Source organism: Oncorhynchus keta, chromosome 17, assembly GCF_023373465.1.
Source record: "Oncorhynchus keta strain PuntledgeMale-10-30-2019 chromosome 17, Oket_V2, whole genome shotgun sequence".
NCBI classification, from domain to species: domain Eukaryota; kingdom Metazoa; phylum Chordata; class Actinopteri; order Salmoniformes; family Salmonidae; genus Oncorhynchus; species Oncorhynchus keta.
The window spans coordinates 53,881,988-53,897,958 of NC_068437.1; the positions used below are offsets into that span (position 1 = coordinate 53,881,988).

Below are 15,971 nucleotides of genomic sequence, written 5' to 3' on the forward strand. Positions count from 1 at the left end.
TATGCTGTGTGTGTATGCTGTGTGTGTGTGTGTGTGTATGCTGTGCTGTGTGTGTATGATGTGTGTGTGTATGCTGTGTGTTTATGCTATGCTGTGTGTGTATGTTGTGTGTGTATGCTGTGCTGTGTGTGTATGCTGTGCTGTGTGTGTATGCTGTGCTGTGTGTGTTTGGTGTGCTGTGTGTGTTTGGTGTTTGTATGCTGTGTGTGTGTGTGTATCCTGTGTGCGTGTGTGTGTATCCTGTGTGCGTGTGTGTGTGTATGCTGCGTGTGTGTGTGTATGCTGCGTGTGTGTGTGTATGCTGCGTGTTTGTGTGTATGCTGCGTGTTTGTGTGTATGCTGCGTGTTTGTGTGTGTATCCTGTGTGCGTGTGTGTGTGTGTATCCTGTGTGCGTGTGTGTGTATGCTGCGTGTGTGTGTATGCTGCGTGTTTGTGTGTATGCTGCGTGTTTGTGTGTGTGTGTGTGTTTGGTGTTTGTGTTTGCAAAAACCATTGATATTTTTTTTAATTTGGCAACAGGACAGGCTCTTTTGAGTATGTAGCGCGGCGATGCATAATGAGCCCGTTAGGAGGTGAGAAGTCAATGCACATGTTAGCGTGGCGTAGTGATGCGAAGCACAGAGGAAGAGGGAGTAAAGCCCAAATCAGGAGTGATTCACCAGACCTTCGTTGTACACCTGTTCAGTTATGAAAAGAGGAGAGGCCATGTCTGGTCGTGACTCTTGGTCTCTGAGATTGACTCCCTGAGAAACTCACATGCTCTGACCTGGAGCCAGGAGGACACAGTGGGAGGAGTGAGGTTGGGTGTGTGTGTCCGACCGTCCATGGCCTCAACAGCACAGAGCAGGATTTCAACCTGGTTGGCAGCGTTGAGAGGAGAAGCAGGGCAGCGTAAAGCAGTATACTGCCTGGCACAGACCCTGGGCTCCAGAATAGAGACGAGGCAGACTGGGCCTGTAGCAGTGATAAGTGTCATTCCTGCTCTGTTAACTAGGAACTAATCAGGTACTGGGAAGTGATTAGTGTTAGGCGATATGGCCTAAAAATCATATCTAGCTGTTCTTTTTTTTGACTTATGACTGATTCACGATATACTGTAGATTTAAAACAAATGTTTACTTACAAAAAAAGCATAGTTTAAATGTATTTGACCTTCATACAGTCAGCAATAACCTAATGAATTCAGGACGTGTGAAGTTATACCCAGGCTAAATATAAACCTTCCACAAACATCAGACCCACTAATAATGTTATTATTTTATCAAAATAGTTGAACCTGCTTTTTTTTTTAGCAATAGTCACTGATCTGTCTTTCAGGTCTGTTTCTGAAAATTCCCTTTTTGTTACAAATTTAACCAGAACCCTGCATAATGCACTTTCACTAATGACCAACGTCTTGCAGGCAGACATTATAGAAAATGAACACAGGTCTTAAACAATCTCTCAAGCACAAGCCCACGTGCTAATGATTAGCCTGCTAATCTTTAGATTTCAACTTTAGCTAACAAGGATATATATTTGCTAGCTAACAAGGATATATTTGCTAGCTAACAAGGATATATATTTGCTAGCTAACAAGGATATATATTTGCTAGCTAACAAGGATATATATTTGCTAGCTAACAAGGATATATATTTGCTAGCTAACAAGGATATATATTTGCTAGCTAACAAGGATATATATTTGCTAGCTAACAAGGATATATATTTGCTAGCTAACAAGGATATATATTTGCTAGCTAACAAGGATATATATTTGCTAGCTAACAAGGATATATATTTGCTAGCTAACAAGGATATATATTTGCTAGCTAACAAGGAAAAACAGTTGAATTGTTATGAACCCACCTTTCTGTCCATCTCCAGCTGTTTGAACAGCAGGCTAGTCTGTCCACTTTGTTCACATGTTGAAATCAAGAGGCCCACCTTGTTTCTCAGAATGAGAACGAGTTCTTTATATATAATTGTGTTTTACGCTCACTGCAACATTTATAAAAACACATACTAGACAGCTAGTATAACAGTCTTTGGCTAAAAAGCTGTTAGCGGTTATCAATGCTCACTGATACTGCCGTTTTAGTATAGAGTTCTGCTCGGAGTGATATTTGAGTAGTTGAGACGTAACAAAGTGTATCGTTGGAAAGGTTATTTTCTCCTCTCACAGTAAATTAATGTCTCAAATGTGTGTTTCATATGACCCATTCTGTTGGACCAAAACCACAACTGCAAATACCGAGTTGAAACCGCTTGCTGTCCGAGAGGAAGGAGGGATCTCAATCGGGCTTCAGGAAGAAGCATAGCACAATTACAGCAGCCATGAAGGTATTAAATGATATCGCTGAAGCCCTTGACAAAAAACAGCACTGTGTCTGTCTCACTTTTTATTAATCTCTCTAAGGGTTTTGATACAGTTGATCATGCTATAGTAAGGCAGAGATTGTCGAGTGTAGGTCTTTCAGAGCATGCAGTTGCATTGTTTGATGCAGTATCTGTCTGATAGAACTCAGTGCACTCAATTTGAAGGGCTTACGTCTGTTAAATTGTCTGTCTTTAATGGTGTGCCCCAAGGCTCTGTACTTGGTCCTCTCTTATTCACTATTTATATAAATGATTTAGACAAAAATGTCCAACTTCATTTTTATGCAGATGATACTGTTATTTACTGTTGTGCCTCGTCTCTTACAAAAGCTATCCAGAACTTGCAAACTGATTTTTATACTGTTCAACATACCTTGTGTCAATTGAAATTTATCCTCAATACTGACCAAACTAAACTAATGGTGTTTTCTAAAGCAAGAAATAGACCTCTGAACGTTTCACCTATTACTTACTACCTGTCAGGGCAAGGAGATTGAGGTTGTGACCTCATATAAATATCTTGGAATTTTAATTGATGACGGCCTCTCTTTTAAATTGCATATTCAACAACTTACAAAAAATTAAAGCTGAAATTGGGATTATATTTTAGGAATAAGGCCTGTTTTTCTTTTGAAGCCAGAAGGAGGCTAGTAATCAGCTACATTTATGCCTTTACTAGACTATGGGGAAATGTTACATATGAATGCTTGTGTTTGAGATCAATTGACACCCTTTACCATGGCACTTTGAGATTTATTTTAAACTGCAAAACCCTTACGCACCACTGCACTTTGCATACCATGTTTGGCTGGCCTTCTCTAGTCACTCGTAGGCTCAGTCACTGGTATACTTTTATTTACAAAGCCATTTTGGATTTACTACCTTTTTATTTTGGCATTTTTATTGTTCAGAAATGTGGTGGGTACTCTCTTCGTTCGCTGGACTTTATCCTGCTTACTGTTCCAAATGTCCAAACTGAATTCGGTAAAAGGGCTTTTATGTCCTCTGCGCCATCGTCTTGGAACACCTTACAAAATACTTTTAAACTGGAAGAACTTGTCCCGATTGGTGTTTTTAAATCACTGATGAAGGATCTTGAGACTGATTCCCTGACCTGTCAATGTTTTTAATTTGCTGTTTTTGATTTCGTTATACTCTTGTGAATTCTATGGTTTTTACTAGATTACTTGAAGTTTTTCATGTTGTTTGTCTGTAATGACTTGGTGCTGCCTATCTTGGCCAGGACACTCTTAAAAAAAAGATTTTAAACCTCAATGAGACCTTCCTGGTTAAATAAAGGTTAAATAAATAAAATTAAATCTCTCAACTTTGTTATGGTGAGTGTGAGTGGCAGGGGCTTGGTGATGGGGGAGGGGCTTGGTGTTGGGGGGAGGGGCTTGGTGGGGGGGAGCTGTATGTGTGTTGGGGGAGGGGCTTGGTGTGCATTGGGGGAGGGGCTTTGTGTGCATTGGGGGAGGGGCTTGGTGTGTTGGGGAGGGGCTGTATGTGTGTAAATGGGTAGATTCACAGTCACAGCAGAAAGAGCTACGAGACCAAAAAGACAACATGAGAACGAACATGTTGTGTACAAACGCTCATTAAAAAAAGAATAAAAAAAAAAAAAAAAAAATGTGATTCTTGCGATACAGGCATTTGGAAAATTGTGCTAAAAGATCAATTAAGAATGAATTAGCCCCAGAAGTGATAAGAGTATTGTAATGAGCGTGTGGGAACGTGTTCAGACCAACCCATGGGGTACTGCCTAGTGACATTAAGCCATTCCATTGACATTCCAACCAACCTGAAAGCAGTTTACTGAAGTGGACACAGTGCTCTCTAGTGGTGCTCTATGATATTACAGACAGTCATTCATAAAAATAAAAAAACATTTCACTCTGCACGTGGACACTCACTACTCAGGGCCCCAGCTATGAATACATGGCTGAAAAATAATTCACCACACAAGCTGAGAAAGCTTACCATGCTGACCAGACCTCGTGCGATGCAAGTTAAATGTACATATATATATATGTTATTCAATCATTTCAATCTAGAAGAAAAAGAAAAGCACAGCTATTAAGACGAGGTGCTGGCTAGAGGTGCTGGCTAGAGGTGCTGGCTAGAGGTGCTGGCTAGAGGTACTGGCTAGAGGTGCTGGCTAGAGGTGCTGGCTAGAGGTACTGGCTAGAGGTGCTGGCTAGAGGTGCTGGCTAGAGGTGCTGGCTAGAGGTAATGGCTAGAGGTACTGGCTAGAGGTGCTGGCTAGAGGTACTGGCTTGAGGTGCTGGCTAGAGGTGCTGGCTAGAGGTGCTGGCTAGCGGAGTAGAAAACATTAAAATAAAAGAGAGCCGCACACTCTAGGAGCTCAGATGCAAAAATGTAATACCAACATTTCCACAGCCAAGCTGTCTTCATCAGGGTGTAATCACAAACACTGCGGGATGACTCGTTTATATAGTGTCAAAAGACACAGGTGTCTGTAATCATGGCCAAGAGTGGCCTAATATCATTGGTTAATTATCAAATATTAAAATGGCAGACAAAGAACAGCATACAAACAACAAATGGATAGCATACGATCACAGATTAATTTGACTACACATTAATTTGACTATACAAGTTTACAAACAATTACAATGGCAAAGTCACAATAATCACAAGAATGGCTTCAGATCAAAGTCTACGTTGAGACCAAAGGGAGGAAGGGTCTTTAAATTAAAGATCCAGGCAGCCCCTCGTTTAAACAATAAATTATCAAGGTCACCCCCTCTCCTAAGGAGGGTGACATGTTCGATGCCAATATAACGCAGAGACGAAATCGAGTGGCCTGCCTCCAAAAAGTGGGCTGCAACTGGATGGCCTGCCTCCAAAAAGTGGGCTGCAACTGGATAAGTAAAGTTTTTACACCTAATGGTGCTACGATGCTCTGAGATACAAACTTTTAATTTGCGCTTTGTTTTACCCACATCATTTTTACCACAAGGACAAGTTATAAGATAAATAACTGCCTTAGTGGAGCACATAATAACACCTTTTATTGGGATCTGGTTCCCTGTTTGTGGGTGTTTGAAGGATCTACATTTATAAGTGCCATTGCATTGAGCACAGCCATTACATTTGTAATTTCCATCCAGTAGGGGCGCAAATAGACGTTGTTCAGGAATATCTTGGGGTGGTAAATCAGAGTTTACCAATCGGTCTCTCAGATTTCTGCCCCGCGATTAATACGACCAAGGGAAGGTCCGAAAACACATTACCGAGTCTAAACACATTACCGAGACTATCATCGGATTTTAGGATGTGCCAATGTTTGTGAACAATTCCATTAATTTGTTCAGAATACTTTGAATAGCGGGTAGTTAGAACGCAAGAATGCATCTTTTTGCGAGACTGACCTTTAAAAAAGGTCATGTCTCGTTTTGTTTAGAATTTTCTCAATGGCAATATTAATCTGATCATTTTTGTAGCCCATCTCCTTCAACTTTCTCAGCCATATTTCAATAATTCAATCATTTCACCCACGTGAGCCAACAGGCGTCTGTCTGCATAGCGAGGCGGTAAACTACAACTTGGTTCCGTTTTAATCCGTGACGCGCTGCAAGTCCCGACTCTTCCATCTCCCTCATTGGTATTTACCAGCATGCAGCCGCGTGGGTAATTGAAAGAGGAACTGAGGTCCACACTCCAGTCCAGTTGGTGGTGGGAATGCACCTAGTTGGTTGCCAACCACCATATATAAAGTCCAAAGAAGAAGAAAAAGAACAACGAGGATAAATTTATCAAAGAAAACAAAGTAGGTTTCCACTTTTGATCCACTTTTTGTCCGTGGATTAATTGTTGGAGTAGAGAATCAACGTGGGGCAAACCAAACGCATTTCAAGTAAAATAACAATTCAATGTTTATTTCCCAGGACAAATGAACTAGCAACAGCAAGCTAAATGTCCATGAATGTTTCACGTGTGTTTCGACCTTTACCCAAATTAATATAGTTGGTTCATAGTTGGTTTTGGTATTTTTAACGCGTCTGGTAGGGATAGACAAAATCAATTTGCGCACAATGGCAGATGCCTGTCTGGTCAGTATGTTAGTCAGCAAGAGAAAAAGAGAGAGAAAAAAAAAAGAGAGAGAAAAAAATACAAACCAAATGTCACCCTATCCTGAGTGGCGCCGTGGCTCAGCGGTCTAAGACACTGAATCTCAGTGCTAGAGGCTTCACTACAGACCCTGGTTTGATCCCGGGCTGTATCACAACTGGCCTTGATCGGGAGTCCCATAGGACGGGCGCGAAATTGGCCCAGCGTCATCTGGGATAGGGGAGGGTTTGTAAATTAAGAAATTTGTTCTACTTGCCTAGTTAAATAAAAGGTGAAATAAAAATACTATAGTGCACTAGTTTGAAACAGAGTCCTATGGATATGTAGGACATAGGGAGTCATTTGGGAAGCAGCACATGTCCCCTCAGAGGTCTTCGTGTGTTGATGCAATTCAAACTCACAATATAATAACAGAAATAACTGTCTTAACACCAAAACAGTCTCTCCTGTCTACCCACCCTAGGGACATTCACAAGGGTCACTGAAAGTGCACTGAGAAAACCTTCAGTGAGACGACAGACTATATTCACAAAAACAGCCCCCTAGAGTTTGAAGTGTGAAAGACCGATCCAAAACACAGCACAGAGGGATGTGAGAACAGAAAGACCGATCCAAAACACAGCACAGAGGGATGTGAGAGCAGAAAGACCGATCCAAAACACAGCACAGAGGGATGTGAGAACAGAAAGACTGATCCAAAACACAGCACAGAGGGATGTGAGAACAGAAAGACTGATACAAAACACAGCACAGAGGGATGTGAGAACAGAAAGACCGATCCAAAACACAGCACAGAGGGATGTGAGAACAGAAAGACCGATCCAAAACACTATGCACAGAGGGATGTGAGAACAGAAAGACCGATCCAAAACACAGCACAGAGGGATGTGAGAGCAGAAAGACCCATCCAAAACACAGCACAGAGGGATGTGAGAGCAGAAAGACCGATCCAAAACACAGCACAGAGGGATGTGAGAACAGAAAGACCGATCCAAAACACAGCACAGAGGGATGTGAGAACAGAAAGACCGATCCAAAACACAGCACAGAGGGATGTGAGAACAGAAAGACCGATCCAAAACACAGCACAGAGGGATGTGAGAGCAGAAAGACCGATCCAAAACACAGCACAGAGGGATGTGAGAACAGAAAGACCGATACAAAACACAGCACAGAGGGATGTGAGAACAGAAAGACTGATACAAAACACAGCACAGAGGGATGTGAGAGCAGAAAGACTGATACAAAACACAGCACAGAGGGATGTGAGAACAGAAAGACTGATACAAAACACAGCACAGAGGGATGTGAGAACAGAAAGACCGATCCAAAACACAGCACAGAGGGATGTGAGAACAGAAAGACCGATCCAAAACACAGCACAGAGGGATGTGAGAACAGAAAGACCGATCCAAAACACAGCACAGAGGGATGTGAGAACAGAAAGACTGATCCAAAACACAGCAAAGAGGGATGTGAGAACAGAAAGACTGATACAAAACACAGCACAGAGGGATGTGAGAACAGAAAGACTGATCCAAAACACAGCACAGAGGGATGTGAGAACATTTTCAGGATGAGAGAATCTCGGAATCCCAAATCAACCCCTTGACCCTAATACATAAAAACCCGTGGAGACTCAGATGATTGGGTAAAGCAATATGGTGGTAGCTCCATCTTGTCCTCTGATTCAACTTGGCCTATATATATATATTATATGACCAGTTTCAAGAAGCAGTAGAGATACTCTGAATGATCGGCTATGAAAAGCCAACTGACATTTACTCCTGAGTTGCTGAAATGTTGCACCCTCGACAACCACTGTGATTATTATTTGACCATGCTGGTCATCTATGAACATTTGAACATCTGGACCATGTTCTGTTATAATCTCCACCCGGCACAGCCAGAAGAGGACTGGCCACCCCTCATAGCCTGGTTCCTCTCTTGGTTTCTTCCTAGGTTATGGCCTTTCTAGGGAGTTTTTCCTAGCCACCGTGCTTCTACACCTGCATTGCTTGCTGTTTGGGGTTTTAGGCTGGGTTTCTGTACAGCACTTTGAGATATCAGCTGATGTACGAAGGGCTTTATAAATACATTTGATTGAAATTTGATTGATACCACTACTACTACTACTGATACTACTACTACTGATACTACTACTACTACTGATAATAATATTACTACTGATAATAATACTACTACTACTACTACTACTGATAATAATAATACTACTACTACTACTACTGATAATAATACTACTACTACTATTGATAATACTACTACTGATACTACTACTACTACTACTACTGATACTACTACTACTACTGATACTACTACTACTACTACTACTGATACTACTACTACTACTACTGATAATAATAATAATACTACTACTGATAATAATAATACTACTACCACTACTACTGATACTACTACTACTACTGATAATGATACTACTACTGATACTACTACTACTACTGATACTACTACTACTACTACTACTACTGATAATACTACTACTACTACTACTGATACTACTACTACTACTGATAATAATAATACTACTACTACTGATAATAATAATAATACTACTACTGATAATACTACTACTACTGATACTACTACTACTACTGATACTACTACTACTACTGATACTACTACTACTACTACTGATAATGATACTACTACTACTGATACTACTACTACTACTGATACTACTACTGATATTACTACTACTACTGCTATTACTACTACTGATACTACTACTACTACTGATAATACTACTACTACTACTACTGATACTACTACTACTACTACTGATAATACTACTACTACTGATACTACTACTACTACTGATACTACTACTACTACTACTACTACTACTACTACTGATACTACTACTACTACTACTACTGATACTACTACTGATAATAATAATACTACTACTACTGATAATAATAATAATAATAATACTACTACTGATAATACTACTACTACTGATACTACTACTACTACTGATAATAAAAATACTACTACTACTGATAATAATAATAATACTACTACTGATAATACTACTACTAATGATACTACTACTACTACTGATAATAATAATACTACTACTACTGATAATACTACTACTACTGATAATAATACTACTGATATTACTACTACTACTACTACTACTGATACTACTACTACTACTACTACTACTACTACTACTACTACTACTACTACTGATTCTACTACTACTACTGATAATGATACTACTACTACTGATACTACTACTACTGATACTACTACTACTACTGATATGACTACTACTGATACTACTACTACTACTGATAATACTACTACTACTGATAATACTACTACTACTACTGATACTACTACTACTACTGATAATAATAATACTACTACTACTGATAATAATAATAATACTACTACTGATAATACTACTACTACTGATAATAATACTACTGATACTACTACTACTACTACTACTACTGATACCACTACTACTGATACTACTACTACTACTGATACTACTACTACTACTACTACTACTACTACTACTACTACTACTACTACTACTACTGATACTACTACTACTGATACTACTACTACTACTGATACTACTACTACTACTACTGATAATGATACTACTACTACTGATACTACTACTACTGATACTACTACTACTACTGATACTACTACTGATATTACTACTACTACTGCTATTACTACTACTACTGATAATAATAATAATACTACTACTACTGATAATAATACTACTGATATTACTACTACTACTACTGATACTACTACTACTACTACTACTGATTCTACTACTACTACTGATAATGATACTACTACTACTGATACTACTACTACTACTGATATGACTACTACTGATACTACTACTACTACTGATAATACTACTACTACTACTACTGATAATACTACTACTACTACTGATACTACTACTACTACTGATAATAATAATACTACTACTACTGATAATAATAATAATACTACTACTGATAATACTACTACTACTGATAATAATACTACTGATACTACTACTACTACTACTACTGATACTACTACTACTGATACTACTACTACTGATACTACTACTGATACTACTACTACTACTGATACTACTACTACTGCTACTGATAATGATACTACTACTACTGATACTACTACTACTACTGATATTACTACTACTACTGCTATTACTACTACTGATACTACTACTACTACTGATACTACTACTACTACTGATAATACTACTACTACTACTGATAATACTACTACTACTGATAATACTACTACTACTACTACTACTGATAATACTACTACTACTACTGATAATACTACTACTACTGATAATACTACTACTGATACTGATAATACTACTACTACTGATACTGATAATACTAATACTACTGATACTACTACTACTGATACTACTACTACTACTGATACTACTGATACTACTACTACTACTACTGATACTACTACTACTACTGATACTACCACTGATATTACTACTACCACTACTACTACTACTACTACTACTACTACTACCACTACTACTACTGATACTAGCACCACTACCACTGATACTACTACTACTGATACTACTACTACTACTACTACTACTGATACTACTACTACTGATACTACTACTGATACTACTACTACTACTACTACTGATACTACTACTACTGATACTACTGATAATACTACTACTACTGATACTACTACTACTGATACTACTACTACTACTGATACTACTACTAATACTGATACTACTACTACTGATACTACTACTACTACTACTACTGATACTACTAATATTGATACTACTACTACTACTACTACTACTAGTAGTATCAGTTGTGAGGGACGACTCCTACAAGTTGATCAACTTTCAAAACATATTTTCCCTTTGTTCCGGAACTGCAGTGTATGATGTACTGTTTTGAATCGCTGAGTCTCTCTCCAATGGAAAAAACACAATTTCAAATGTTGCTACATTGGACTGAATCCAGGTGGTGACTCACATATTGCTAACACCTATCCAATCCTCTTAGATCTCCAAGGTACCAAGGGGCTAGGGCTCGATTTGGGATTCATAGATCCACTAGTCCTTGTGGATTGTTGTAGCAGGACCAAGTGTTTTTAAGTGGTTGACTAACCGTGCTATGAAACACCACAACGTGTCCGTTGCCAGTGCTCTCCGTGTGTGTAGTAGCCAGGTTGAGGCAGATGGCCCGGTGTCTGATGGCATCCATGGTCTGGGCGTCAAAGAAATCATGAGGTCTCACTGGTATGAGAGCAGAGAGAGTCTGGGATGAGAGGTGAGGAGGTACAGTGAGGCAGCAGCGAGACAGCAGTGAGGCAGCAGCGAGACAGCAGTGAGGCAGCAGCGAGACAGTGAGGCAGCAGCGAGACAGCAGTGAGGCAGCAGCGAGACAGCAGTGAGGCAGCAGCGAGACAGTGAGGCAGCAGCGAGACAGCAGTGAGGCAGCAGCGAGACAGTGATGCAGCAGCGAGACAGCAGTGAGGCAGCAGCGAGACAGCAGTGAGGCAGCAGCGAGACAGTGAGGCAGCAGCGAGACAGCAGTGAGGCAGCAGCGAGACAGTGAGGCAGCAGCGAGACAGCAGTGAGGCAGCAGCGAGACAGTGAGGCAGCAGCGAGACAGCAGTGAGGCAGCAGCGAGACAGTGATGCAGCAGCGAGACAGCAGTGAGGCAGCAGCGAGACAGTGAGGCAGCAGCGAGACAGCAGTGAGGCAGCAGCGAGACAGTGATGCAGCAGCGAGACAGCAGTGAGGCAGCAGCGAGACAGCAGTGAGGCAGCAGCGAGACAGCAGTGAGGCAGCAGCGAGACAGCAGTGAGGCAGCAGCGAGACAGCAGTGAGGCAGCAGCGAGACAGTGATGCAGCAGCGAGACAGTGAGACAGCAGCGAGACAGCAGCGAGATAGCAGTGAGACAGCAGTGAGGCAGCAGCGAGACAGCAGTGAGGCAGCAGCGAGACAGCAAGACAGCAGCGAGACAGTGAGACAGCAGCGAGACAGCAGCGAGATAGCAGTGAGACAGCAGTGAGGCAGCAGCGAGACAGCAGTGAGGCAGCAGCGAGACAGTGAGACAGCAGCGAGACGGCAGCGAGACGGCAGCGAGACGGCAGCGAGACAGTGAGACGGCAGCGAGACGGCAGCGAGACAGTGAGACGGCAGCGAGACAGTGAGACGGCAGTGAGACAGCAGTGAGACAGCAGTGAGACAACAGTGAGACGGCAGTGAGACAGCAGCGAGACGGCAGTGAGGCAACAGTGAGACAGCAGTGAGACAGCAGCGAGACAGTGAGACAGCAGCGAGACAGTGAGACAGCAGCGAGACAGTGAGACAGCAGCGAGACAGTGAGACAGCAGCGAGACAGTGAGACAGCAGCGAGACAGTGAGACAGCAGCGAGACGGAAGTGAGACAACAGTGAGACAGCAGTGAGACCAGACCAGCACCACTGTCTCCTGGTGAAGATCATCAGTATGACAACATAGTGAAATGACACAGCTTTTTAAAAAGGTTCATTGTTGCTTTAGTACTACATTAGTACTACATTAGTACTACATTAGTACTACATTAGTACTACATTAAACAGGGCTGAGTAGGTTCCTTTTTAACTGCAAATGTGTACTATGAGCAGAACATATTATTCAATAGAACGGGGTTAGAGTTGAAAGAATGTGTTGCCTGGTTGGCTGAAAATCAATCAAGGGTATTTTCCATGTCAAAATATATTTAGAAAAGAGCTGTCTGTCCTACTCTCACACTTCTCCTGACAAAGAGCCAGACAACATCCTGACTTCCTCCCGAGTGCTGTCACAAGTGAGAAGTAATATTTTGAGGGTTGGAACCAAAATTATTTCCCAATCTTTCCATTCTGAACAGAAATCCCTATTTTTTTTTTGTTGTTCCGTTCCAGTGTTACGACATAAAGTTCTGAATCCCCCAAAAACTACTACTAAATGGTTCATATAGTTCCTTTTCATTCACGTTTGAACCCTTGAAATCAACCGTTTTTTTACATTGAGTTTATTAATTTATTCCACCATTAACGCGGCTAGAGCAGCTTGCTACGGAACAGGTAAGGTTTGCATGTTTGATTGGGGTAGAGAGAGTGGTGGAAATGGAGGGAGCTTGGCTTGAAACATCAATACATGACACGAGTTGGAATGTGTTTAGGCTCTTACTAGCATCATGACTTCACTGAATTACAGAATTATATACTAGATATTAAGAATGTATAAATGTTTCTTTTCCTGGAAAACTAGAGATCACTTTTGTTCCCGGTTCTGGTTCTGTTCCCTGTGTGTATGTGTGTGTTCAAGGCTGCAAGGGAGATATCTGAACGTGTATGCTAGGTGAGGTGAAAAACCCCAGGTGACAGTTTTCAGTAGTGAAACGGTGAGCACTTCACATGCCCCAAGGAACTTCTATTTTATTGAACCTTTCTTTAACTAGGAATGTCAGTTAAGAACACATTTTTATTTTACAATGACGGCCCACCCCGGCCGAACCCTCCCCTAACCCGGACAACGCTGGGCCAATTGTGCATGGCCCTACGGGCCGGTTGTAATACAGCCCGGGAACGAACCAGGGTCTGTAGTGACTCCTCTAGCACTGAGATGCAGTGACTTAGACTGCTGCATCACTCGGGAGCCTTAAAACTAACTGGGTTTCTGTTTCCAATTCTAATCTATCTTTACAGATGACCAAAGGCATGGAGGCTAAAGCACTGTGTAGAGTGTGTGACTGCAACTGGATCCTGGACTTCCCGATGGGCCGCCCCCAGATGGTGAGGGTAGGCAACAACACATCTGCCACACTTACCATCAACACAGGAGGCCCCCAGGGGTGTGTGCTACGTCCCCTCCTATACTCCATGTTCACAAAATGGCCGCCTGCTACTCAAAAACTATTATCAAGTTTGCTGACGATAGGAGGGTGGTAGGCCTGATCACAAACAACGAGGCAGCGTGGTGTCAGGACAACAACCTCTCCCTCAACGTCGGCAAGACAAAGGAGCTGATCGTGGACTACAGGAAACGGAGGGCTGAGCACGCTCACATCCACATCAATGGAGCTGTAGTGGAGCGGGTTGAGAGCTTCAAGTTCCTCGGTGTCCACATCACCAAGGAACTGTAATGGTCCAAACACACCAACCCAGTCGTGAAGTTGGCACGACAACGCCTATTCCCCCTCAGGAGACTGAAAAGATTTGGCATAGATCCTCAGGTCCTCAAAAGTTCTACAACTGCACCATCAAGAGCTGGTTGCATCACCGCCTGGTATGGCAACTGCTCGGCCTCCAACCGCAAGGCACTACAGAGTGTACTGCGTATGGCCCAGTACATCACCGGGGTCAAGCTTCCTGCCATCCAGGACCTCTATATCAGGTGGTGTCAGAGGAAGGCCCCCAAAAAATTGTCAGACTCCAGCCACCCCAGTCATAGACTGTTTTCTCTGCTATCGCAAAACAAGCGGTACCGGAGCGGAGTCTAGGTCCAAAAGGATCCTTAACGTACGGCAACTGCTCCGCCCTCAACCGTAAGGCTCTCCAGAGGGTAGTGAGGTCTGCACAACGCATCACCGGGGGCAAACTACCTGCCCTCCAGGACACCTACACCACCCGATGTTACAGGAAGGCCATAAAGATCATCAAGGACATCAACCACCCGAGCCACTGCCTGTTCACCCCGCTATCATCCAGAAGGCGAGGTCAGTACAGGTGCATCAAAGCTGGGACCGAGAGACTGAAAAACAGCTTCTATCTCAAGGCCATCAGACTGTTAAACAGCCACCACTAACATTGAGTGGCTGCTGCCAACACACTGACTAAACTCCAGCCACTTTAATAATGGGAATTGATGGGAAATTATGTAAAATATATCACTAGCCACTTTAAACAATGCTACCTTATATAATGTTACTTACCCTACATTATTCATCTCATATGTATACGTATATACTGTACTCTATATCATCTACTGCATCTTTATGTAATACATGTATCACTAGCCACTTTAACTATGCCACTTTGTTTACATACTCATCTTATATGTATATACTGCACTCAATACCATCTACTGTATCTTGCCTATGCTGCTCTGTACCATCACTCATTCATTCATTCTTATGTACATATTCTTTATCCCCTTACACTGTGTATAAGACAGTAGTTTTGGAATTGTTAGGTTAGATTACTTGTTGGTTATTACTGCATTGTCGGAACTAGAAGCACAAGCATTTCGCTACACTCGCATTAACATCTGCTAACCATGTGTATGTGACAAATAAAATTTGATTTGGTTTGATTTGAAACGCTTCTACCCCTCAAGCCATAAGACTGCTGAACAATTAATCAAATGTCCATCCAGACTATTTACATTGAACCCCCACTTTGTTTGTACAATGCTGCTACTTGCTGTTGATTATCTATGCA

The 15,971-nt window shown here is 41.7% G+C and overlaps 1 pseudogene; it reads right to left on the minus strand.

Moving 5' to 3' along the window:
* The window catches only part of LOC118374287 (zinc finger protein AEBP2-like), an 87,697-nt pseudogene that overhangs the window by 61,764 nt on the left and 9,962 nt on the right, over window positions 1-15,971 (minus strand).